At 47.4% G+C, this 22,524-nt stretch overlaps 1 protein-coding gene and 1 long non-coding RNA gene across 51 annotated transcripts in view; one reads left to right on the forward strand and one right to left on the reverse strand.

Moving 5' to 3' along the window:
- The first annotated feature begins 787 nt into the window (after positions 1-787).
- On the forward strand, positions 788-18,892 carry LOC110741753. Its single transcript, XR_002518579.2, has 2 exons — positions 788-2,883; positions 12,718-18,892. It is a non-coding gene; the product is annotated as an uncharacterized LOC110741753 (long non-coding RNA).
- The window catches only part of CELF4 (CUGBP Elav-like family member 4), a 321,048-nt gene continuing 313,121 nt past the window's right edge, over positions 14,598-22,524 (reverse strand). For 30 of the 50 annotated variants that reach the window (XM_017951910.3, XM_031658987.1, XM_031658985.1 and 27 more), the window contains one exon: positions 14,598-16,764. The gene's annotated coding sequence lies outside the window, so the exon portion shown is untranslated. Of the gene's footprint in view, positions 18,847-22,524 lie in introns of all 50 variants that reach the window. The other 20 variants (XM_009192630.4, XM_031658968.1, XM_031658986.1 and 17 more) reach the window with 2 other exon arrangements.

The raw sequence follows: 22,524 nt of genomic DNA on the forward strand, positions 1-22,524 counted from the left end.
CCTGTATGTCTTTGTGGGGTAATGACCTGGAACTGATAGAGTTAGGAAAGAAGGATGAACACCCAGACCCTGTGGGAGGAGGAGAGGAATCCCGAAATTTGAGCATATAGAGTGGAGACCGGTGGGTGCCAGGCAGGCATCGAAAACTCCTGAAGCACTTAACTGTGCACCACATCCTCAGCTGGGCCCTGTGCAACATCTTATTCAGTCCTTATGAGACGAAGCCTTTTTTCATAGTTTTCAAAATCATCCCATTATATGGGTTATTCTTGTAAGCTACATCATATCCTTTATGTAATGAGGCCAGGTATACATCTATGCACACCTAAAACTTGAGGGTGATCTTTTGCACCAATAATGAATATGAAGTTTAGCAAAACTTGCCAAGGTCACCAACTAGAAATAGAGTTCAAACTCAGAAACTGGGGTGGGAGGGTCATTTTTTACTTCTTCCCCTCTCTTTCCTATTTCTAGTCAATGTTCAAGAAGTATCAAGTCCGTCCGAGCGTGGTGGCTTACACTTGTAATCCCAGACTTTTGGGAGGCTGAGGCGGCCAGATCATGAGGTCAGGAGATCGAGACCATCCTGGCTAACACGGTGAAACCCCATCTATGTATTTTGTATTTGTAAAAATGCAAAAACCTGGGTATGGTGGCACGTGCCAGTAGTCCTGTCTACTCAGGAGGCTGAGGCAGGAGAATCACTTGAACCCAGGAGGCAGAGGTTGCAGTGAGCCAAGATCGTGCCACTGCACTCCAGCCTGGGTGACAGAGCAAGACTCCATCTCAAAAAAAAAAAAAAAAAAAAAAAAAGGTATCAAGTTCACTTCCTATTTTTAAACTTACCCACTTCTCTCTTATCTTTGCTGATGCTTCTCTAGTACAACAGTTTCTTTATTGGTCTTCCTGCCGGATGGCCTGGATTCATCCTAGAACATTTGACTCTCTCTGCCTCACTCATCTTTAAATGGGGATCACAACAGAACCTACCTCATAAAGTTATTGTGAAGGTTAAATGAGCTAACGCAGGTAGAGTGTTCAGCATAGGACATAATAAGCACTCAGTAAGGGTAACCTATTATTCTCCATAAAGCTACCCATATCATGTCACACCCTGGCCTAAAGCATTAGTTAGTTTCCCACTGCCCTCTGTGTTTGTACTTCTGCACAAGGCTGTTGGTGATATGGCCCACTGCAGCCTTTAGACCTCCAGCCCCTTCTTTTCCTACTCTATTCCTCTTGACTTCCATGCTTCAGTCACCCTGAGCTTCCGGTAGTTCCTAAAGGCACTGTAATATCCTTGTCCTGACCTTAGGAGCTTTCTCAGCCCTCTGTACATGTTTTATCACAATTCTTACTGTGCTGGAATGGCCTGTTTACTTTTGTGATTTCTCCTTCAGTCTGTAGGCCCCAGGATGGCCAGAAAAAGATCAGTCTTACTCATCACTAATTCCTCAGATTTCAGCATGGCTCCTGGCACGTTATAGGCTCCCAAACATTATTGATCGAATAGGTGGATGGGTAGGCACATAGGAGGGAGGAAGAAAATATAACAATTCTGTGACCCCAAAGTCCAGTACCCTTTGGACTACTCCTGCCTGCCTTCTTGCAGCTCTCTAAAGAAAGTAGAAAGTAGGGGCCATACTCAGAGGACTGGGGCGGGTGGGGCTGGGAGATACCTCCATTGCTCCCTCTTCAGTCCCATCTCCACATTCACTAGCATTTTCTTTCTTACAAATCTAAGATTTGTAACTTCGCTGCTTAAAAATCCACAAGTCCCCCACTGCTTACAGGAAACGAGTGTACCCCTTAGAGTGGCACGCCGGAACTCTCAGCCTCTTGCCCTCCCTTCTCCCCTCTGCAGCTCACAGCCCTTGGCCGTCTCCCAAGGACACACTGCTGTTTCCCGCCTATGTGACTTTTCCAGGTCCCTCTCTCTCGGGTGAATCTTTCCAGACCTAGCTCAGTTATCATCACTTCCATGGAAGTTTCCTAATCTCTCCGGCATCAGTATATACTCTTGGCTCCCATAGAACTCTGTAGAGCCTTTGTTATAGCCTACCTCAATCTGTCCCATATTGCTGTGTGCACTGTTTGTCTGCCCTGTTAGAATGTAAAGTGTTCAAAGAGAACATATATTCCCTTTGGAGAACCCGACCTTACCACTTGTGAGCTGTGTAGATTTCGGCAAGTTGCCTATATTCTCTAAGCCTTGTGTATAATAATGCATAAAAATATTTGTTAAGATGAGAAGTGACCATTTCTACCTTACAGGTTTGGTGCCTGGAATGCTGATGTAGACCTGGAAACTAGCCCAGATGGAAACAAGAATGATGAGGCCACAGTGTCCATGAAAGTAGGGCAAGGCAGGGTGTCCAGTGGAGCCAGAGGGAGTACCAAGAGGGAGGTCCTTGGAACACGGAGGAACCAGAAGGCCCAGGAGTAGGAAGCAGTGTTGGTGTTTGTAAGGAAGTAGAAGAGGTGGTTGGCCAGAGGACAGGCCCTGTTCGAGATCTAACCAGGACATCAGAGCTGGCCTCTTCCTCCCTTCTTCCTTGCAGGCCACAGCCAAGCAGCCTTAACTGACACCTCCTTGGCACCAGCACACAAACAATGGCCCATGGCCTGACTTCTGCCAGGATGCCCTAGGCCCATGCCCTTCACCTGTTCTGCACCTATAAGATTGGTGTTTGCCCTCTTTGATTCTTCCAGGTGCTGCCCCACCCTGTTCTTCTCCCCATTCTTTAAGTGCGAGATTGGCCAGTCCCGTGCTGAGATGAGGGAGCCGGAGGAAGGGAGACTGACTCTCACTCCTCACTGCTGTCCATTGGGATGGGATGAACTTCACAGCTCCAGTTTCCTGTGTTCTCCTCTCAGCTGCAGGTGATTTAAGCTTGTTGGATTTATATAACATTGGGAAGTGGTAAACTGTGTAAATTTGCTATGTTTTCCAGGGACCGTTATTTATGGAAGGGCATTTTTAACTCAAGTGCTAGAAGTGTTAAATCATTATAATAAATTCATGCTATTCAGATTTTCTTACATTGTAATAAATTTTTTCTAAGCATGAATGAGAAGATCCATGGTTCTTCTAATATACCATTATGTATTTCTTCTCAAAATGACACAGCTTACTACAAGTTGGAGAATAATAGAATGAGATTTACTGTGTTGGAGGGAAAAAAAAAAAGCAGTTGAGCAGCGATGAGTCTGAGAAAGGACTTGGGAGCAGTGATCACAAACAGAACTTCTCCCTGCCTCTCTGCTTGCTTCTTGGCCAGGTGGAAGGAACAGGCATTGAGTGGTTGCATCCTCTCAGTCTCCCACCTGAGCTTAGGGACAGCCTTTGTGCACAGAAATGGGGCATCCTAGTGGCCCTCTGCGCTGTCCTGTCCAGGGGCAGGTGTGGGAGTGGGGCTCTGTTGGAAAGAGAAGCTGTCTTTCCACATGGTATCAAAGTCCTGCCAGGAACATCAGTCTGGGCAGAGAGCTGCGCTGCATATAGCACCCTCTCCTCACCTCAGTCTTCACCTGAGAGCTCACCTGGATCTGAAGATTCATAGCTTCCACCAGATTCTCAAAGGGATCTGTGATCCAAAAAAAAATTCAGGAATCACTGGTCTTAGGTGAATTCTGAAGCATTTTCTGACTGTCCACTATGTGCTAGCCAAAGTTCAGCAACATAGCTCCAGACTTCCAGCAGAGGACAGGGCAGTGAGGCAGAAGGTCAAGTTGAGCTGCAATTAAGAGTTCCCTGAGGTCAGTGCAGTCATAGAGCCCTGAACAGTAACCTCTGGGTCAGGGTCTTCCATCAGAATTTTCCCAAGCAGAGGAGCACTGTGTTCAAAGCCATGGAGAAAAGAACCCCAAGGTAGTAAGCTCATGGACAGCCTTGAATGCTAGGCTTGGTGTTTAAACTTGGAGGAGCAGCAAGGCTCATGCTTGCATAGGCCCATGAGACCTGCATAGACTGCAATCCTTGGCAACAGTTTACTTAGTGTTCTGTCAGAGACTTAGGTTTAAGTTCTTTCCTTGTAGCTGTGTGACATTGCACAAGTCCCATCACCACTCAGTGCCTCTGTCTACAAAACATAGATAGCACATGTATGCATGCTTGCCTTGCCTGGCACAGTATCTATGGGGATCTGATGAAAGGATGCTCATGCACCTGCTGAGTAAACAACTGCAAACCTCTTTATACATATCAGGTGGCTATAATTTATCTGGAGACTGGCAAGGAGCAGTGGGCCCCTCTGAAGCATGGAGAGTGGGGGATTCCGTGATAGCCAGGCAGAGCTGGGAAGCTGGGCCTGCCAGCTCCCAACCATTGCTGCCTCCTGCACTTGTCACCACCTCAGGCAGTGCCTCCAGCAGGGCACCCCACTGCCACACTTGCCCCAGTTTGAGAATGTCATTTACCTCTGTTTCTCCCATCAGCCTAGAACCTCATCCCCCATACAAGGTCCTGGCTTCTTAAGACACCTCTGCCTCAATGGCCCTGGCTCTCCAGATCTCAGCCTTGAGGAGTGTCAGCATCAGGCAGAGCTGAGAGCCATTCCAGAGTTGGAACCTCAGTTGTCGTCCACATGGCTATTTGCCTCCATGAGGGGTGCCTATGGGTAACTTCTGCCCTTCTTTCTTATACTCCCCACCAGCCTCCATCCTCCACCTCTAGTATTTCTAAATCTGTCCCTTTCTTCAGAACTGAACAACTAGTGATACTATTTTCTTGTTTGGCCAGTCAGGCTGCTTCTGGGGATGGGGTGGGAAGGGCATCCCCAGTTGTTTCTGAGCCATGGCTAGTGTTTTTTACTGGGCTGGAGGAGAAACCATGGTGGCCTGATCATGCTGCTGGGACTGCTGAGGTTGCAAGCTTCCCATGTCTGTGTTTGGGGGTTTCTCCTTTCATGTGCAACCCAGCACATTGTCTAAGGAAGGAAGCGGGTGGGGACTGGTCTCTGCAATGCCTGGTCCACATGACTGACCACTCTCCCCAGGCTGACCCAGCTACTGTTCACACCAGCATTTTTTTTTCATACATTTTATTTTGAAGTCAGACTTACAGAGAAGTTTTAGAAATAATACAAAGAATTATTTTATACCCTTTACTCATATTCCCCAAGCGTTAACATTTAACTTGTTTGCTTTATCATACACTCTCTCACACACATATACATACTGTATTATTACTTTTTTCTGGAAACATTTGAGAGTAAATTGCTGACCTAATACCCTTATTTCCCCAAAAAGTTAAGCATATATTTCCTAAACAAGGACAGCCTCTTTTATAACCACAGTACAGGTATCAAAATTAAGAAATTAATGCTGACACAGTACCTGATCTTATTTAAATGTTGCCAGTTGTTGAACTAATATCCTTTGTAACCAAAAACAAAAACAAACAAACAAAAAAAAGAAGTTCTGGCCCAGGATCACAAGTTGCATTTAGTTGTCTTGTCTCTTTAAATGAGCACAAGCCATTTACTTCATAGAACATTTTGGGTTTGTCTTGTTTCCTTATGATTAGATTCCGGTTATGCATTCTCAGCAAGAATAAGTGATACAGTCTCCTTTTGAGCACATCTGACCAGGAGGCCCATGATAGCATTTGTTACATGTTACATTCCAGATGACACTAACTTTGATCACCTGGTTAAGGTGGTATCTGCCAGGTTTCTCCTTATATAATAAAAGTACTAACTTTCCCTTTGTAATGTATAAGTATCTTGTGGGAGTATAATTTGAGGCTATGTAAATATTGTTTCTCATACCTTTTTTTACCCACTTGTTTTTATCACCCATTGATGTTTCAGCACATTGCATTTAAATCCTTAGTCTTCTACTTTGCCCCTGCCTACTCTCTTTGACCACCAGTCCACTGCTAGGAGAGAGACTGGAAACAGACCATTTACTTCTGATCCTCGGGGCCATTAGCTAGGGCAATGACTACATACAGAACACCACACAACAGCATGGGAACAAGAGCCCAGTGAAGTGGTTCCCACTCAGGGCACTAGAAAGTCAGAAAACAGGTGCTCAGTTTCCAATAGACCCCCTGGAGCAGGTGGACCCCAGACTAGGACTTAAGGACAAGAAGAATTTGGATGACCAGAAATCTGGAATGGCATGAGAATCTGTGACCATATGCCATATTTGAGGGCCCCAGTGAGACTCTGCCCCGAATGCCTGTCATCCCAGGAGCTCCCAGAGTACTGGGAAGACCTGAACCACCAGGCTTTCTTTTGATCCCTGTTCAGAGTTGGGACAACATGGGGCAGAGAGGCCCTGCAAAGAGTGGGCCAGGCTTAGGGTGCTTCAGAAGAGGCCTATAGAAGGCATCCCCACCTCCACTCCCCACCTCTTCTCATTCATTCAGCAAACACTGGCGCATACCCCATGCCAGGTATTGAAGTCAATGCTGAAGACACACAATACTCTCAAAGGGGATGCTTTGAGCCCAGAGATTCTTAAGGTCACTCAGCACCGAGGGCAAGGCAGGAGCTATCTTCTGCCCAGAATCAAGAGCAGAATACAGTGGAGGATAAAACCCTGTGCCAAGCTCCCTCATTCTAGGCTGACTCTCATGCCCAGAGCAAGGATGAGGGCACTCACGGTCACACATCTCCTCTGACCTCTCTTCGCCAGTGCCCTTTCTCAGCACTTGGCAGAGAGCTTCAGGCACTTGGCAGAGAGCTTCAGGCGCACTGAAGTGGGGCCAAATCCCTGAGACCCAGGCTGCCTGCTCACTTTGCAGAGGAGGGATCTGAGGCCAGAGAGGTCTGAGCCTTTCCAAGACAGGCCTGACTCCACTTTTCTGCCCTGTGGATAGGCTGTGTGTCTCTGTTTGAGGCTTGGAAACACAATCAGCAAAGAGGCTTTTGAGGCAGGAGCCATTATGCACGTGCCTTGAATAGGTAGCTTCTTCCAATGTAATATGAAGATTACGTACACAGCGTCTGCCATAAGGGAGACCTGGGTTCAAATCCCAGTTCTGGGGTTCATGTGACTTTCATACAGCATATAAACTCATCTGTAAAATAGGGCCCAGGATTGCTGGGAAGGTTAACTGGAATGGTGTCCCTGAAGTAGCCAGGACAGTGTCTAGATGATAAGTAGATTGTTTTGAAACAAGGCCTTGTGTCTTCCCCCAGCATATTCCCAGCCTACCTAAGACATCTTGCAGTTCTTCAGAAGGTCTGGGGTCCTTTGTTCCTCCATGACCCCTCCCATGGAGTCCATGGAACACCCACGCACTCTACAAAACCTGACCCAGGTGTCTCCACTCTCCCAGACAGGGCCACTTGCCTTCCCTCCTCCGGGCTGTCCTGGGCCCCCAACACAGTTCCCACTTGCTAGTGTGCAGTTGTCTTTTGCTTGTCAGGGAACCTCATGGGGAAATTAGCGCAGCTGATTTTGAATCCTGGCTCCATTACTTTCTTACAGTGTGGTTTGGGGCAAGTTACCTACCTTATCCAAGCCTGTTTGTTCATCTGTAAGGCAGGGTGATAGCACCTTGCAGAATTACAGGATTAGAGATAATACCCATAACGTACCTCACACTGGGCCTGGAAGGTGCCCAGTGTGTGCTGTCTTCATCTCTTCACCTCTAATCTTTAGTGCAGTGCTGTGCTCGGTAGGTACACTACAAATATTGGTTCAGCAGGTTAGGGAACAAATTACTCCCCATGCCAAAGTAGTTTTCATTTTAAAAGCAGAACTAATGAGGCCTAGGTCTAACCCAAAGAAAAAGGCCTAACAATGGGATCTGAGACCCTGTGTAGGACTGGAGTGCAGTGAGAAGCCTGGGGCACGTGTGTGGGATCTCCTTAGCAGAAGCCCACATCCTGCCCATGCAGGGCAAAAATGACCCACAGTTGTCCTGCTCCTGAAGCCCCTCCTTGGTTTCCATGAGGAAAGCAGGAAATGGAAGGGAAACAAGGTTGACAGCCCCTGGGTCCACTGGATTTCCTGCCATCCCAATGCCCATGGCTCCCTGAGCTGGGCCCCAGGAATAGGTAAGGACAGAGTGGCAACAGCAACAATGAATCATGTTGGAGACCCTGAAGACAAGAGGCATCTCTGTGCCTCAATTAGTGAAGTATAGGGCCTTCACAAATGGCTGAATTTTCCCCTTTATTTTAAAAAGCCTAATTTTTAAACATTTTTTATTTATTTATTTATTTATTTATTTATTTATTTATTTATTTTGAGATGGAGTCTCACTCTGTCTCCAGGCTGGAGTGCAGTGGCACAATCTCTGCTCACTGCAACCTCCATCTCCCAGGTTCAAGCAATTCTCCTGCCTCAGTCTCTCGAGTAGCTGGGATGGGAGGCTGGCATTTTTCTGGCATGTGCCACCATGCCCGGCTAATTTTTTGTACTTTAGTAGAGATGGGTTTCACCGTGTTAGCCAGGATGGTCTCAATCTCCTGACCTTGTGATCCTCCCACCTCGGCCTCCCAAAGTGCTGGGATTACAGGCGTGAGCCACCATGCCCTGCCAATAAGCTTAATTTTTTTATAAGCAAATTCTTAAGATCAGTGCAAACCCAGTTGAGCACCCCCAGTTTGCACTGATCTTAAGAATTTGCTTATCATTTTCTCCGGAGTTAAGTGTACTGCAGGAAATGACTGACACAGCTCAAAAGGCTTTTGAACTTCAGGTAGCTCCATAAAATGTTAATAAATATTATATTTATTTCAATTTAATTTTCTCTCCTTGTTAATAATAAAAGCTCCCGTCTGTCCCTATAACCAGCAAGTGCTACCAGGGAGGGGGACTTATACACCCATTAGCAACATGTTTACTAACTTGTTACTCACCTTTAAGAACTCCCTGGCCGGGCGCGGTGGCTCAAGCCTGTAATCCCAGCACCTTGGGAGGCCGAGGTGGGTGGATCACGAGGTCAGGAGATCGAGACCATCCTGGCTAACACGGTGAAACCCCGTCTCTACTGAAAATACAAAAAACTAGCCGGGCATGGTGGCGGGCGCCTGTAGTCCCAGCTACTCGGAGGCTGAGGCGGGAGAATGGCGTGAACCCGGGAGGTGGAGCCTGCAGTGAGCCGAGATCGGGCCACTGCACTCCAGCCTGGGCCACACAGCGAGACTCCGTCTAAAAAAAAAAAAAAAAAAAGACCTCCCGCTCTATCAAGGAGAGAAGGGAAGAAAAGGATTGGTACCTAGATCAATATAGATGCTGCCATTTCTTAAAGGTGAAATTGGGGTGGTTGAGAAAAAAAGTCAGAATAAAGACGGTAGTAGGAGACAGGAGAGAAGGGCTGGAGGGGAGTGACTGTGCAGAGTTTACAACTGAGGAAGATGTGATGTAGAGATCAAGGGCACAGCCATGCAGATAGACCTGGACTTGAACGCTGATTCTAGGTAATTTAGGTGAGGGACTTAACCTCTCTGAGCCTCAGTTTTTGCATCTGTAAATTAGGGTAATAACATCTGCATCATAGAATTATTGTGAGAATTCGATGAGATTATAACTAAGCAGTTCTTAACGTAGTGGCTAGTACAGAGCAGCACCCCATAAAAGACAGCTACCCCCGTGCCTCAATGAATGATGCCCAAATGGTAAGAGGTGACTGGACGGCCCTGATGTCTCCGTTCAGCCAGTGGGTCCCAAGCATCCCAAGGCCTGGGCTTACCTCTTAGGAGTCACATGGGGCAGCTACAGGAGCCTGGGCACATCACTGCCTGGCTCTGGGTCTCCTCAGTGGAAATGAGGATGACAGCTGAGTTCCTTCCACCTATACACTCCATGCCCACACTTAAAGAGCAGGGTAAACAAGAACTGGCAACACTGGCTGCTGCTAGGGAGAGAAATGGATGACTGGATTCAGGGGTGGGAAGAACTTCATTGTTTCCTTTTTCCTGTGTTTTGAATTTTGAAATATATGAATATATTTTTCAAAAAAAATAGATAAAAATTTTTAAAATGCAAAGACCAAATTAATATGCAGCCTGAGGCCATGTGAGCCCAGAGGAGGAAGGCTGCAGATAGCAGCAGCCACAGTTGCATTGGGAATGCTCTTGGGAAAGGAAAGGGGAAAGAGAGCAGCAGGGGCACAGCAATGTCAGCTAATTGGGGTCCCCAGAAAAGAGCAGTGAGAGGCAGAGGTGTGTGCACCTCAGCATGACAGGAATTCTCTGGGAGTGGCATAGATTGACTGGACTTCACAAAAAAATGACCTAAAGTGGTCTTGTGTCAAGTTCAAGTTTGCTTTTGTTGGGAGGTGGATTGTCAATAGAACGGAATTAAGAAAAGGGAAGAAGGATGGGATCGCAGCCTGAGCCATTCGTTCTGAGTGTCTGTGCTGTAAGAAATTTGCCGCTCTGATAATCCTTGGGGTGGAATGTAGCTGAGTGTGGCTGTCTCTTGTTCACTCCTCAACACTCTTGGGGGTGGTATTATCCCCATTTTAGAGATAAGGAAATTGAGGCTCAGAGAGGTTAAGCAATGTTTCCAAAGTGACACAGAAGGTATTAGAGAGAACTGTGATTTGAATCCTGGTCTGAAGTCAAAGTCCATGCCTTTTTCACTCTGATAGCCTAATCTTTCCATCCCCCTCCTAGTCTGGGAAAGTCTTGGTTAGAGCTCCACAAAGGGCAGAAGCAGAGATGGAGACGCTCAGAGTTTCCTAAAGAGGCAAACAGTTAGGCTGGCAGGAGGAGGGAGAAAGGGTGATATAGAGGGCCCTGGGGAGCTGGTGCTGGCTCTCCAGGCTTTCACTCTGTCACTAGCAAGTCCCAGGACACCTGGGAATGTTGGAGACCAGAGACTGGCGGTAACCAAGGGGAGGACTTGAGGAGAGAAGGGAGGGCAGCTTAGAGAAATGGAGGGTCAGTAGGGGGAGGAAACTAGAAAGTTAAAATAAAAAATCTTATATTTGCAAGCATTCATCTAGGGATGGGAGGGTGTGTTGACTATACACTTATTCCACATGCTATCACTACTTAAAGAGCATTTCCAGAACACCTGCCTCTTTGGGACATGCCTTCAGCCGTCAGTAATTTGTCCATTCCTTCCTTCCTTATTCACTCATTAATGCAGGAATGAATCAATATTGACTGACTATCCAACTGCCAGAACTCACTAGTCTGTTGAAGGCAGTACGTCAACAGTAGCTAATAATTTTGATCTGGGGGTGGGTTCCATTTCGGTAAATAGTCAAATGGCATTCACAGCCAAGTCTGATGCTGTCACTTTGCGCTGGGCCCCTTAAGCTCACTGCCATATTGTGCCTCATCCACTCTACCAAGTGGGCAAGCAAGGTGGGGAATGTTCATCTGTGTTTTACCCGCTGTAATTCAAACACTAGCCCTGCAGACCCTGTGCTATGGGGATCTGCAGCTTTGCCCAGAAGAGCAGCAGCAGTCTTGGAAGATGGAGGCCCTGGCAGTGCTTGCATGAGTGGGGAAGCTCTAGTATGTCTTGTGTTTCTCTCCGTGCTTAGTATGAGGGACGGGGGTGTAATCCTGCTCAGAACAGGAAAAAGGTCAGATCTTTAGGAAAACACCGAGGGAGATGGTAACGTTAAATGAAAGGTCTCAATAAACATAACTTTTTCATACTAGCATCACAGATAGGAAGATAGAAGGAGGAGAGGAAAGAGAAAAGAGAGAGAAGCTGTGACTACAAAGGTGTGGAGAAAGAGCTGGAAGGGCTTTGAAAGTGCTGCTGGGAACAGGTGCAGTTGCCCTGGGGAGGTGCTGGAGAGGGGGCTGGGGCTCCCACCAGGAGCCAGTTCCACCCCAGGATAAGGCCCTGGTGAGGCTATGAAGGCCAAGTTCCCCAGGGGCTGCCACAGCAAGGTTACAGCTGCCCAACAGGCCAGAGCCAGCTGGCAGACATCAGTGCAGCATGGAAAACATTAAGGGGTAATGGAGGCATTTAGCAATGAAATGACTTGATACCTGGAATTTTTGTCAAACTAATTGTGAGTTGAGGTATGCTGAAGCTGGGTAGTGAGTACATGGGGATTTTTTTTTCTTTTTTTGAGACATAGTCTCACTCTGTCTCCCAGGCTGGAGTGCAGTGGCGCAATCTCAGCTCACTGCAAGCTCCGCCTCCTGGGTTCACGCCATTCTCCTGCCTCAGCCTCCCGATTAGCTGGGACTACAGGCACCCACCACCGCGCCCGGCTAATTTTTTTAAGTTTTTAGTAGAGACAGGGTTTCACCGTGTTAGCCAGGATGGTCTCGATCTCCTGACCTCGTGATCCACCCACCTCGGCCTCCCAAAGTGCTGGGATTACAGGCGTGAGCCACCGCGCCCGGCCCTACATGGGGATTCTTTATGCAAGTGTCTCTACTCTTGATTATTATGCTTGAAATAAAAAGTTTCTAATAATAAGCAAAAGGTCTTTTACAAATAGGGGTGCTATGAAGGAACCACACACTGCAGATAGGATAACAGCAAAGGAATATAAGCCATAGAATAGAAGCAGAAATGAACAAGAATTTTGTCTTGGGTTCTCTTAACTAACACTGCAAATCAGGAGTTCTTAACCAGAGCTCTGCTCTCCATACTCTCCTTCAGGGATCCCTGAGCTCTCCATAATCATGTGCAAAGTGATCTAATAGTTTTCAGCAAGTTTTCAAGGATCTCTTTCCCCCAGAGGTTAATAAATTGTATTCTCTCTTAAGTGTGCTATGCATGTATCAGAAACCTGGTGCGCAGTTTTTACATTGAAGGTTTCTTTTACAGAACTGGAATGTTCATCTCTGGTTCCAGTGTTTTCAGCCCCCCTCTCAGTCAGCCATACCCAGAAGACAGCAAAATTGCCTGGCTGGTTTCACAGCCCATCTCTGGTGACAGCTCCCAGGGTGCCTACAGTCTTTAGCCACAACACCTTCAGTGGAGGTAGGGGAGGACTATGTCCCAGAGACAATGGTATGCAGTGGGGAGGTGGACACAAACAGGAGAGGTCTAGGAAGGTCACTTGGGGATCTCCGGGAGGCTTCATGGGGTCTGAAAGAGTAAGAGGGGGTGTTGGGGGTTGAGGTTGTCCTCTTTCAGCTGCAGGTATGCAACAGAAATCACCGTGTTGACTAGTCTGAGGCTCGAAACCTAAAGACACCTCCTCACTCCCCAGAGAATTTCTTAGAAAACACCTTCCATTCTTCTCAGGGCAGAATAATACCCAGTGTGACATCTAGCCCCTGTAAGCTAATTCTTCCAAGAAGTGCAGCTCTCTAGAATGGACAGAGCAGGCTGTCACTTGGACTTGCAGCCCTGTTGAGCAGCAAAGGGGGGTTAGTTTAGGGGACATTCAGGGTCTCCGCAGTCCTTCTCTCTTGGAACCATGTCCACATTTAGGTCAAGACTTGAAGGCCTTCCCTTATTTGCTGATACATGAAGATCTTTCTCTCCAGCCTAATGCATCACAGGCCAGCATCAGAAGCACAGACTTAGCCCCTGGCCCTGAGAAGAGAGATGGGAGGAGAGGATGGAGCATGGGGTCCAGGCACTGCTCTGTAGCTGGGGCTCGGAGCTCTGCTCTCTATACCCTCCTTCAGAGGAGACAGGTGGGGACTGAAGCGACTTCCCCATCTCCCACAGGGGGGCACAGACTGACAGGCAGTCAACGACTCTTGTTTCCGGGGGCTTATCTTCTCTCCTCCAGGCATCTGAAGCCTTGCAGCTTCCCTGCCCCTCATTTGGCAGCCCTCCTGTCTCAGCAGTGGGGAGAGGTGGAGGCCCTGGGAAAAAGTCTGCCTATTCCTAGACCAGACTACGGGGCTGAGGGCAGGAGAAGGGAAGGAGGTGGGAGAGCAAAGATTGAGAAGAAGGTCTGTCCCAGGCCAGGACTGGGTGAAGGCATGCAGCTGGTGTGCAGCTGTCTGGGCTCTCCTCTCCAGATGCCTGCCACCCCTCTCCAAGTCCTGCATGGTGTCCTTCCTCCTTTGGAATGCTCTAATGCTCTTCCTTCCCACCCTGGCATTCAGGGTCTGGAAACCTCTCTGCAGCTCATATCTAAGTGTAGGACAGGCAGCATGCCAGGAAACACCCCAGCAGAGGGCCCCTACTCTTCTTTCTATACCCCTGCCCCCACCAGGACCCTGACTGAGGGCCCAGAATCCTGTTTTCTCCATCCCTGCAAACTGCCAAAGCAGCGGGAGGTGTGAGGCCAAGAGCAAGATGCTTGCTGGTAAATTTGGAGTTGCATCCTCATCCTTCTTCCTTTATTGTGGCCTCTTTCCTCCACTGCCTCCTTCCCTAAGGTGTCACATAACTTCCCCCCAACCCAACACCTGCTCGGCCTTCAGGTCGGGTGGCCTCGGTGACCTCCTTTCTGTTCTGCTTGGACACTGTGGCCACCTCTTCCAGGAACCCAGAAGAATGAATTTGCAATGGGGACTTTCAGAGACACACACCAATCCAGAGAGATTCTTCCTAGAGTGGAACAGGACCTCCTTTTATTGTTCCCATCACCTCCCAGAAAGAGCTTCACATGCTGAAACTCAGAACGAGGGCCTGTGTTGCAGATTCCATAAAGAAGACCAAAGGTGCTCCCAGCGGGCAAGCCTTGGGGCTGTGAGGCACAGCTGGCCAGAGTCCGAGAGGCACAGACCAATGAAGAAATCTTTTTTTTAAACTGTGCTTTATTTAGGGCTAAGCTGGAGAAAGCGTCATCCAATAGTTACAGAAGGTTACAAGGAGTTTTAGGGAGTTGAGTGTGAAAAGAGCAGTTGTACTGAACTGCAGCTGTTTTCTTTTTTTTTTCTTTTTTTTTTTTCTTGTTTTTTGTTTTTTTTTACATCTGGACATCCTAAAAGGAGGAGTCAAGAGAAAAAAAGAAAATGAAAAACAACAACAACAACAAAATTGACAGAAAGAAAGGAAAGGCAGGAGGCCCTAGAGGAACTGGAAATTTGTTCTTCTAAAGGGAAACAATGGTAGGTCTGAGAACCCCCGGCCTCCAGATGACCTGGACATCAATGTGAAGGAATCGAGGCAGAATGCCAAAGCAATCTTCCCAAGGGTGCAAATAAATTATAATAAATATGTTATACTTTAAAATATATGTGTTCTTAAATAATTCAGTGTTTTTCTGATTCTGAGTTTTTTAAGCAATGTCTTTAACTGCTCTAAAGTCATTTACCAAAGATAAATATCGTGCTTTCATTAAATAGTTTTCCTTGTTTTTTTCTCTATCATTACAATTAAAAGTCCTACAAAATATGCAAATTTATTTACAGAAAAACAGAGCCGGCATCATTTAAACATCCCTGTTTTTCAAAATTCCTTGTAAACAGTTTCAGAAATTCTTCAAAGATTGTTTATTTTTCTCTCTCTTTTTTAAGGTTTTGTGTGTGTGTGTGTTGTCTAGTCGTTTTAAGATGAAAGTTCCCAGTTCTCCCTTGCCCGGAAAGTCTCTGGAGCAAGCGTGGAAGGCGAGTGAAGCGGAAGGTGAGTGAAGCGCGCGCAGCTCCCGGAGGGAAGCAAGAGGCGAGGACGACCGCGGCGGCGACGACCCGGGCAACGCGACCGTTCCCGGCCGATGGCGTGGCCTCCACCGGCGACAGGCAGCCAGGCGCCCGCAGGTGTGGGGCAAGTTCGGCCTGGCCCTTGGGGACAACGGCGTCCGACAGCACTCGCGGGGAGAAGGGGTTGATGCTCTGTCTAAACTCTACAAAAGTACAGTCCTACAACATCTGGGATTTTAGCAGTAATGCTAACTTCTATAGGTTTTTTTTTTCTTTTTTTTTTCTTTTTTATTTTTTGCTTTTCTCTAATTTTTCTTCTATTATATAGGTATTTTAAACTTTTCCTTTTTAAAATTCTGTACAACTATTAGGATTTTAAGAGGGGGAAGAGTTAGAAGCATTTACAGACTTTTCACAACAATGACCTTGCTTGGTAAGTCCCGTTTGTCCCCTCTTTGTTTTCTCACACTCCACGGTAAATGAGTTTTAAGATTTGTGTTGCTTTCCCCAAATATCCACCAATTTGTTCATCTTAACAGCTCCATCCAGACATAGAATACAGAAAACCATAGGAAAGTGTCATAGACTTGGATGAGGGTCATCAAAGCGCCTCTCAAAGTATCAAAGAACTATTATCTTGCTGTTTTAAAAGCACTGAAGCGTTATATTTCCTTTTTTTGTTGTTTTTTTTGTTGTTTTTTGTTTTTTTTTTAAATTTTTTATTACATTTTTTCATAGAATCGCTCTAAGCTGTTTCAAGAACAGCCATGAGGCAGGAAGGAGGGGGTCCTCCATTCCCCCTCTATTTGACATAGAGCTACACATCTGCAATAAAAAGTTTGGTCCTTTGGTCCCTAAATAGCTAAAGGAATGACAGATAGAGATGCTCAGTGGCGGCCTCCCAGCCGCCCCCTGGGGACCAGGCCCCACACACCACTTGCCCCAGCCTGCCTCAGGCGCCCATGGGCTGGAAAAGCCCCGGGATCGGTAAGCAGCGTCTCCTCCCAGTTCCCAGCCCTTCAGCCTCCCCGTCTGGTCTCGTGATATTTTGTTTTAAAGTTGCCTTTTTTGTGTGTGTTTTTTTCTCATTTTTCTTCATCTTCTTCTTATGTCATATATATATTTTCCCCCAAACACGTGCCCTCTGAACTCCATAGACGCTATACTTTCCTTGAAGAAATGTTACAGTCACACAGACAGTGTCTGGAGTCTTCAGCTTCATTGATATTGGCTGATATGTCAAAGGTGTCATCCAACAGTTCTCATTTATAAATATATATAGAGAGAGGTTTGTTTTTTAATGTAGCCCGTTCAGCATCCTGCCCTAAAATGAAGAAAATCAGGGCTGATTAAGCCAAGAGGGAAAACACAAACAGCATCCAAACACCAATAGGAACCTGCCTCAGGGGTTAGGATGGGAGCTCTAGGGGATGGTGGGAGGGAAGGAAGAGAGACCAGTATGAGAATTAGTCATGATCATGATACATTAAAAAGAAATATACTCTTCTATTCAGAGTAGAAACCACTGGGAAGTCTAGTGGTGATGGTTGTAGCTGAGGTTTCGTTGTTGGGAGAAGGTTCTTGATTTGGGTTACTTTAGCATTCTGGATTGGGGGTAGCTACATCTAAGGGGAGAATTTGGGACTGTGGGATATGAATTCATAATTAAACTTGTCTCTGAGAGATCTAGCCCAGATACAATATGTATACAGAAGCCTAGCAAACAAGATAGCAAAAATCTAGCAGCCCAGCCCACTCCTCCCAGCTCAAGGGAAAGAAGGAAGACACATCCGTGACTCAAATTTTGTAGAATCCTTGCCCAGCTTCCAGCCAACCACTTCTTTCCCGGGGTCAGTAACTATTTGCGAGGCTGTGTATATATATGTATATCTGGATATATGTGTAGAATATATTCACCTGCACATATGTGGATATACATGGATATGTGTGTATGTATATGCATATATACACACATACACACACATAATACTTTTCTCATACATGCCAGGGAATTTAGAGGAAATTCAGAACTTCAAGGGAGTGGATGGGAAAACCTAAAAAAAGGTCAGAAGAGATTTAATTATCAAACTTAAATAAATTAACTCAGACAGTGTTTGATTTTGTTTTGAATGGTGGCTTTTTGGTGTTTTGTTTTGCTTTAAAAAAAATCATGATCTGACTAGAATCAGAAGGCGAATGCTTAATCATTGTGAATTAACAAATGAGACTCATCTCCATTCTAGCAAGCAGCTTCCACTTATACATGGGGGTGACTGGTTACATCAAGAAAGTTAGAACTGCAAAGCCCCCACTTGAGGGGACAACGTCATGCGTATATCAATCCATGCTGGCAGGTTTTTCACACTGTTGATTCAACAAACAGCAAACCGTACACAGCAGTCTAAACAATTACAACACCAAATAAAATAATAATAAAATTAAAAAACACTTGTCAAGGACCCTTTTTCAGTTGTAAACAAAAAGGTGCATTTTGCTTTTGTTAGTACTGTTTCTTCCAAACCAACCAAAAAAACCCTCCCGAGCCCCCAGTCCCCAGCCTCCCCTCCCCACATTTAATTTAGCAGAAGTGGTTACAATACAAACCTTACAATTGTTACCGGGCTCTCTTGCAGAGGCCTCTGGCTTTGTACTCTAGTTTTTTGGTTTAGAATTTTGTTTTTATCATTCTGTTACTGTAGATATTTTGTTTTTGTTTTTTGTTTTTGTTTTTTTTTTTTTTTCCCTTTGAAGTGAGATTGAAAATAGCCTAACTGGAAAGACCAGACCTAGGATAGTGTCAATTGAAAAAGGCCCCCAAATTTCTAGAAAAAAATAAAATCACAATATTTTCAAGTGCAAGTAAATCAACCACGCATAGATATTTTTAAGATGTTTTCCTTATTTTTAAGAAAAAAATAATGGTTTGCACAGGTAAATGATCCCATGTTTGATAATTCAGGAATTCATCTTTATTTTGACTATTTTTTGTTCTTTTGTTTTGTTTTTTTCTCTATGTGACATCTAGAGAAGCATAAAAAAACGCTGAACAAGAAAAACCAAACAACAGAAAGTAAAACCACTGCAAGCACCAAGAACAAAACGAAAATGAGCACAGCAAAAAAGATTGTGGCAGCACAAAAGTCAAGAAAATGCACGTGTGATCATGACTGGCCAATCATCAACTGATACAACATCCAAGAAAAACGCTCCAATCACAGCACCTCCACGAAACTTGACGGCAATTGTCATGCAACCGATTCTTAGCCTTGTTACATGACGCCATCATGTCACACTGTGAACTTTGAGTTGATTTGAACTTACGGATGGGGGACTTTTCTCCACTCTCATGTGATTACGTGAACTTTATTCCTAGCTCAGCGCGAGACTGTGGTGGATTTGACTGGCCCTGGTTGGGTTGTTGGAATTTGATTGAATGACAAAAGAAGAAAAGATTTATATATATATTTATATATGTAGAGAGAGAGAGAGAGGACAAGAGAGTGTGGGTGGGGGAAGGAAGAGGTGGGGCAGGGCAGGTGGGGTTGGGGAGTGTGGGAGGGCAGGGAGGGCTGGGATTCAGGTGAAGGAGGGCAAGGAAGAAGTTAAAACAAAATTAAAAAGAAAATATATTTATACAGCACCAGACCACAGCATCAATCTAGAAGCTCTGATGAGAGAACAGCAGTCAAATCATAAGAGAACTGAAAAGAACTCAAAGGATGGAGTAAGCCAGCAGACAAACATGGGCACATCAACACACACACACGCACACACACACACGCACACACATACACACATACACACACACGGTTGTTTATGCAGACACATGATACACTGTGAACAGAAGCAGAACCTCACACAGGGCCACTAAGGGCATCCATCATGCGTTGGGGAGGGGGGCATGGGCGGTTTGGCAAGGGGGCCAGAAAAAAATAAAACAGCCCCTCAAACCACCTTGGCCGGCAAGCAATCTCAGGGAGCAGGCGCTCTGGTTTTCATCACCCTTGATTCTTTCTCTCCCCTAGGGGTGGCGCTCCCCCCCTCCTCAGCTTTCTGTGACTGCAGCCTGTGGGCCAGCAGGGGATGTCTGTCAGGGTGGCCCTGGTCAGCTGGGTAGGTCAGAGGCTTGCTACAGTAACTGCTGTGTCCACGGGGTCCATCTACAAAATGCTTTGCTGCCGTAGTACCACCCAGGCTGGCAGCAGCTCGGCCCTCCCACCCTGTGGACCCACCCTGGCCACCATCCTAGAGAAGGCTACAAGGGCACCCACTGTGGAGGTTATGGCCCGCCCCCGCTTCAGCTCCACCTCAAACTACTTTCCTCAGAACCTGAGCAGGGTTCATTTTGAGATTTGGGGTAAAAGTCATCAATGTTCTTGGAATTCTAGAAACATGCCTTGGCACTACTAAGTTCATCTTGCAATTGCCTTCCCCTCTTTCTTTGCTCACACTCTTTGCCTTGCTCCCAAGTGGCCTGTGTAGACAAACTGAGGCTGCATCTAGGCACATGAAGCCCTTCAAAGGTTCTGCAGCCCTGACCCATACAAGGGCCACATGGGGGGCTGGAGGATGCCCTGCAGGGGGCCACGTGCAAGGCTGGAGGGTCCCCTGCAGGGGGCACAGAGGTGAGCGCCTCCAGCCTCTGCTGCTCCCACTCTTGCTCTGCTGACTTCCCCTGCTCCCCACACCGTCCTCTTTTCCCACCCCCTCACCCCACACCCCTCCATGAACAGCTTTCCAGCCTGGCCCACTGCAAGGCCCCAACCTTCTGCTTTCTTTCCTGGTGAAGCCCTAAGTGGTTGAGAATGAGCTTTCTTCCCTATTGGGAATCATCAGATGATTCAACTTTCAGTTGACTTCTCCACCCCCTCACCACTTCATAGTCCTCTGCCACACCTGGGATTTGGGGTCCCTAGCTCCACGCCTCCCCATAGTTATCTTGAGCTTGCACTGGATGCCCTGCTCCCCTGTGGCACTCAGGCCTGGGCCAAGGCCTGTGCACCAGGTTGATCTGCAGGCTTTCAAGGCCACAGGCTTCTACATACAGCGGACTGAATCACTCTCACCTTTATGATTTCCTTCAGGGAGGGAGGAAGGGAGGCCTGGGATCTTAAAATGTCACTGTGGATGGGGGGCAAAGTAGCCGAGCCCAAGCCTGGCCTCCAGCTCAACCTTCACAGACGCACCCCAGACCCCTCCTCTGCAGACCCAAGCCTGCCTGCCCACGAGGGCTGGGTTCTTTGTTCTTCCAGCATTGGATCTCCTTCCCCCAGATCAGGGACCGTCCCAGGCCCACCAAGTCCTGAAATGCCACTTCCAACTCCTCCCAAAAGCCCTTACACCCACCCAGGATGGCCAATGGGCAGGTCCCATTGGCATGGGAGAAGAGGCCTAAGGAACTAAGGAGGGTATTGCCATCAGATGGGAGCTGTGGCAACTGCAACTTAAGGACTCCCTGGGACTCTCCTCTTTCCCCCTCCATTCCAGCCCTGAGCCCCTCATGGGCATTCACTCCTTCCCACTCTGCCTACTCTTCTCCCAGTTTTAGAGTACAGCTGCCTGTCAGGGCCAGGCACTGTCCTGTGTACTGCAACACAAACCTGAATTAGCACACAGCCCCTGTCCCTAAAGCTCAATCTAGGAAACTTCCTCACACACACCCTCATCTCTCACACATGCATGGCCCTAGACACATAATACACCCTCACACTCAGTCCCTGAGGAGCCCCCAAGACTCCACAGGCTCAGGCTCAGCTGGCTACTCTCTTCATTAGGATGCATCTCCTCTTCTGCCTATAGGGTGACCCCTTCCCGGCCACTCTCGGGGTGGAGGCTCACAGAGGTTCACAGCCCTAGATGTGGCAATGGGATCACTGACCAGCATGGTGAAGCCCAACTCACCAAGCTGGGTGAGGAAATTATGGCAAGGCTGAACCAATTCGGGTCTCAGGTCCTAAAATGAGCTGGACTCAAGCAAAGGAGGGCCAGGCCCAAAGCCACAGCCCAGCCCTATATAGGTCAGACTCAAGCCTGGACCCGACCCTCCCCAAAAGCATACTCCAAGCCAGAGTCACAGGACTCACTGAGGTCAGGACAAGACGCTTGGTGCACTCTCCAGCCATAGAACTGGAGTGCTAGGAGTCTGAGAATCTGGCCTGCTGCTGGGGCCCAGTGTATCTGGTAAGCAGTGGCATAACAAGGGGCTCAGAGGCCAATCTCTGAGCTGGGCGGGGCCAGGCTGGGTGTGTTCTGCCCGCTGGCTGTGGACCTGGCCACACGCATGTTTTTGCCTACTCTTCCTGCCTTTGCTTCCTTCCTTTTTTAGTTTCCTGGCAAAGATTGCTTAGAGAAACTCCCCTCTTAGCACAAGACAACAAACCCAAGCCGCCAGACGGGTAGGGCAGTGGGGAAGCAGAAAACCAGCTAGGAAGGAGAGTCACTGACTCCAACCCTGATCCCACCCCACCCAGGACCTTGCTTCATGGAACCAAAGCCCAACTGTACTCCCCACAGCTGCCCTGCCTGGGCCCCTCTCCCTCCCCCAGGTCTGCCCCACTCCCTTCTGACTTGGCCTTAGAAAACCTGCACCACCATGGGGCAGCTGCCCTAGCCCTGAGGTCCCCCTTCCACCTCCCACTTTGCTCCCAGCTATGGCTGGTCCCTCAGCCCCTGCTCAGGCTTCCTGCCCTTCTGAGCAACCCTGGGGCTGCAGCTCAGGACTCAGCACGAATGAATACCCTTTACTGGCCTGTGATAAGCAGGCAGTATTTTAGCTGCTGTTTTGTGCCTTTTCCTCCCTCGCTGGCAGTCCAAGGGCAGCTACTTCTCACTGCAGTCCCCAAGGCTGCCTTTAGAAGCTCCCTATCTCTTCTTAGCACCCTCCTTCTATTAGAACTTCCAACAGTCTTGGGCTGGGAAGCCTGACAGCACCATTTGCTAAAATGCTGTCTAAATGAAAATTAAATGTCAACTTTACTGTAGGAGTTCTGTCACATCGTAGTTTTTTTACAGGACTGCTTAGTAGAACGGAGGTGGTTAGATGGCTGACCCCAGAAAAGTGAGGTGTCATACGTGCTCCCTCAGG

Source organism: Papio anubis, chromosome 19 (genome assembly GCF_008728515.1).
Source record: "Papio anubis isolate 15944 chromosome 19, Panubis1.0, whole genome shotgun sequence".
Taxonomy (NCBI): domain Eukaryota; kingdom Metazoa; phylum Chordata; class Mammalia; order Primates; family Cercopithecidae; genus Papio; species Papio anubis.